A 4,768-nucleotide genomic window follows, 5' to 3' on the forward strand; every position below is an offset into this window, starting at 1 on the left:
GCATTAAAGCACAGTCTGCTGGGGATTGCTAAACATGGAATACCCATCTCCCTGCATCTCTCTGGGAGATGCTGAACTGCCATTTCTTTGCAGCACAGCACACAGCCTAAGAAATGACTCCAATCTCCTTGGAGGACAGAAGAGACAAATCTTGCTACAAGAGGTCACTATGCACTCCTGCTAGGTGTCAGCTGCAGCCCAAGCAGAGACAGGCTGATCCCATTAAATAGTGTGGGTCTGAACCCCTGCCCCTGCCCCTAAGAGTCAACAGCCTGATTAGTTTGTCAGAGGGAATAAATGTAGGTTTTGCACCATATGAGTGTTTATGTGTGTTCATGCATGCATGCCTGTGTGTCTAGTAATTTCTCTCAGTATCACCTATCCTTTGACATTCTGAAACAAGTTAATATTCAGAACAAAACACAATTAGGAAAAGTTTTTAATTAGCAATAATTGCGCCTTGGATAAACCTCATTGGCTACTATACTGTCACTGTGCAAAGCTAGAACAAAACACAATTAAAACCCCAAATATGTTAGTTGACTCTAAAATTTTGGAAGCCCAGAGGGCAAAGAATAGTTAGAATATTCTTTCAAAAGGAGGGGGGGAGCCCCTGTGGCGCAGCAGTTTAGCGCTGCCTGCAGCCCCGGGTGTGATCCTGGAGACCCAGGATCGAGTCCCACGTCAGGCTCCCTGCGTGGAGTCTTGCTTCTCCCTCTGCCTGTGTCTCTGCCTCTCTCTCTCATTCTGAATAAATAAATTAAAAATATATATTTTAAAAATAAAAAAATGAAAAAATTAAGAAAAAGAATAATTTGCCTTGTCAAAGATCATTGTAAAAGTATAATAGTTCTAATAAATAATGTAGTACAGTGATAGACAATTTGACAAATGAAACAGAATCAGGAACCCAGAAAGTGAAGCATGTGTAATTGTCAACCTTATTTATAAAACAACCAACCTTGTGCCTCCACATAGAAATGATGGACAACGCAGTTGCTAAATCGATAATGTTCTGATAACGAACTAACCATAGGAAAATGATGGAATTTATTATTTACTTCGCACCATACGTAAGATTATATCCCATGAGATTACAAATTTGAAAAAGGAAAACCAAAATTTTATAGCTTTTAGAAGACAATGCAGGAGAATAACTTTCTGACCTTACATAGGGAAGTATTTCTTAAAGAAGACATAAAAAGCAGGTCATAGTTTGAAAGACCAATCAAATGAATGATATTTAGAAAGAACATCTGTTTAGCAAAATGCACCATAGACAGGATGAAAGGCAAACCACAAAATATAATAATTAGGACTTAAAATACATAAATAACTCCTCTAAACTAATAGGATTGCCATTAGGAAAACAGAAAAAAGACACGTCTAGCACTTTACAGAAGAAATTGGAGTGGCAAAAAAACATGTAAGAAGATGTTCCACTCATTAGTGATTATGTCACTAATCAGATCCACTTGACTGGCAAAAATTAAAAAGCCTGGCGATATGAAGTGATGATAAGCATATAGAACAGTAGGAACATTCACTCACTTCCAGAGGAAATGTGTATTGGTGTAAACATGTTGGAAAACTCTGATGGTATCTAATAAATTTGAGCATCACATATCGAGAGGACCATCAGATTCGTTCTTAGGTTTATTCCCCAGAGAAACATTTTCACATGAGCCTCTTTGGACACAGACAATAATTTCTAGCAGGAATGTCATCCATAGCAGAAATTCTGGAAGTATCCCAGATCCATCCATTATTTACTATATCCCAGTATATAGTAAATAAATAAATTGAGATGTATTTTTTAAAAACTGGTGGCTGTACAATGATGGAAAAGGATGTATTTTAGCTATCAGGAACAAAATGGGTGAAATTCAGGAGAACACTAGGTGTTCCATGCACGTTGATTCCATGCAACATGCACAATTAAGCCACTTTGTTATTTAGGGATATTAGCATATGCATATAAGAATACGTATGCTCTGAATAAGAGCACAGGAATTATCAACACAGCATTTAGGGTTTTGATGACCTTTGTGAAGGAGTGAAAAGGATGGGCCATGGAATTAGCACAAGGAAACTTCAGTTCAAGGCACTATTTTCTGCCTGAGCTCATTGGTGGGTCATGGATGTTTTATCGTGGTTCTTTGTACTTTATGCTTTAATAAACATCTTCATAAACATTGCATAAGCATTCCCTTGAATATGGTCAATAATTATTACATTTTTTAAAAAAGAGTAGGTGTGTCTTGGGAGTCACTTGGGACTGTGGGCAGAGAGAACAGCATCTGCCAAGGTACAGAGGGGGAAACAGCCCAATGCTTGGGGAGGGATGTAAGCCGAGAAGTGTTGAAGGAGCGTGAGTAGTGAGTGAGGTGCGGATATGGGTACAGACAAATCCGAGGAGGTGGATGTGAGTCAGAGAGGGACTTACAAGCAAGTACAGAGCTTCTCCCCTCTGCTGTCCAGGATCAGAAAATCCTGTGTGACAGGATTTCCAATAGAGAGTGACAGTCACAGTGCAGTGTACATGAATTACCATTGTAGTGGCGGAGTGCAGAGCTGTGGCTCTCAATACTGGCTACATAGTAAGATCACAGAGGGAGGCCTTTAAAAATACAGGGCCCGGGCTCCACCTCCGGAAATTCTGATATAATTAGTTGGAAATGGAGCTGGGCTCAAATGTGACCAGATGATGAAGATGGATTTGACAGGAACGATGACGGTGACGGTGGCAGGCAGGCTTCCAAGGTGGCTGCCAATGTGTTTTGCCACCAGTATTCATGCTCATGTGAAAAAACCCTCCCTTTGAACATGGGCTGGACCCAGTGATTTGCTTCTAATGAATAAAATATGGCAAAGGTGAAGGAATGTCACTTCTGAGATTTGATCCCAAAAGACTGCGACTTCTGTCCTGTTAGCACACTCTCCTCTCTCCCATTTTGATGGCTCACTCTGATGATTGCTCTATTGCAAGCAGCCCTCTGTGGAGTGGTCCATGTGTCTAGGTACTGAAGGAACCTTCTGGCTGATGGCTCATGAGGAACTGGATTCCGCCAACCACCATATGAGTGAGCTTGGATTCAATCACCCCCAGGCAAGCCCTGTGATGACTACAGCCTCAGTAGACACCTTGGCTATAACCTAGAGGAGACCCTAAGCCATGCCCAAATCGCTGACCCAGAGAGACCATGAGAAAAATGTTACTTTGGGCCACTGCCTTTTGGGGTGCTGTGTTATGCAGCCGTACATAATTGATGGAAGATAATTGCGGTAAGCAGAATAATGGCCCCACAAGGATACCCATGTCTTCCTTTCTGGAATCTGTGAATATGCTATGTCACATGGCAAGGTGGCATCTAGTTTGCTAATCATCTGACCTTGGGATGGGGAGATTATCTGACTGGGCCCAGTGTAATCACAGGGGTCCTTAACGGGGAAAGAGGAAAGCAGGAGAAGCAATGTCAGAGCGATGCAGTGATGTACTGCTAGGTTTGAGGATTGGAGGGGGCTTCTAGAAGCCAGAAAAGGCAAGGAAACAGTCTCTCCCAGAGCTTTCAGAAGAAACCCAGTCCTGCTCACATCTTTATCTTAACCTGGTGAAACCCATTTGGTTTTCTGACTTTCAGAACTGTAAGATGGTACATTCATGTTGTTTCAGGCTACCAAGTTTATGATAACTTGTTACAGTAAGAAATTAATGTAGTGGTGCTAATTCTAATGCTAATCATAAGAATGGTAACATCAACGCTTAGCACTTACTACGTGCCTGGGAATGCATTGAAATGTGTTGGTATATAATGGAATGGCCAAAAGACTCTGTGAGGTAGGCACTTTTTCATCCTGATTTTAGAGATGAAATCTGAGTTCAGAAAGATCAATCGACTTGCCCAAGTTGAATACTTAGTAAGTGAGATTCATGCTTTAAGAAAAGCCAACACTTTCCCCACTGCCAACGTTTTACCATAGACCTTCCAATGGATTGGACCTGGAAGATAAGAGGGATGGAATACAGAAAATGAGTTTCGATCCAATTTTTATCCGTGTAGAGGGCTACAGTAGTAATCACACCAGAAGTGCTTTTTGCAAATGAGTCTAGCTGCTTTCATAATAGGCACGTGGGAGGTCGTGCACTTACTTTGATAATGCTGCCATTGCCAAAAGTACTTTTTAAAATACCTCACTCAGTAATCATCATCAGCTCCCGCAGCACATCGCTGGGAGCCTCTTCACGTCAGAAATCATTCATCCTGTAAGAGTCATTTTAATTCTCAGAAATAGCCAAAATTCTTTCAGAGCTAAATCGAGGAAGGTGGTTATTTGTCATGAATGCCTGGAAAAGTAATAATAGCTAAAATGTGTTGACTGCTGACAGTGGTCAGGGCTTTACAATTTTTTTTTTTAAGAGAGTGAGCACAAGGTAGAGGGGTGGAGAGAGAGAGAGAGAGAGAGAGAGAGAATGAGAATCCCAAGCAAGTTCCGGGCTTAGCATGGAGCCTGACAAAGAGCTTGATCTCAAGACCCTGAGATCATGACCTGAGCTGAAATCAAGAGTTGGAGGCTCAACCAACTGAGCCACTCAGGTGCCCCTACAATTTTTTTTTTTTTTTAATCTAAGCCTCAGAATAAGTTTACATGGAAAGACACACTATGGCTATCCACACTGCAAAGACAAGGCAACTACCCTTAGGGAGAGTAAGCAGCTTGCCCACGATCCAAGCAAAGAAGTGGTCAAACACGCATGTAAAACTGAAGC

At 41.5% G+C, this 4,768-nt stretch overlaps 1 pseudogene; it reads right to left on the reverse strand.

Annotated features, from left to right (window-relative positions):
- Positions 1–379: 379 nt before the first annotated feature.
- On the reverse strand, positions 380–504 carry LOC112916076 (U4 spliceosomal RNA; annotated as a pseudogene).
- Between the last annotated feature and the right edge of the window lie 4,264 nt (positions 505–4,768).

The sequence above is a fragment of the Vulpes vulpes genome, chromosome 13, assembly GCF_048418805.1.
Source record: "Vulpes vulpes isolate BD-2025 chromosome 13, VulVul3, whole genome shotgun sequence".
Taxonomy (NCBI): Eukaryota; Metazoa; Chordata; class Mammalia; order Carnivora; family Canidae; genus Vulpes; species Vulpes vulpes.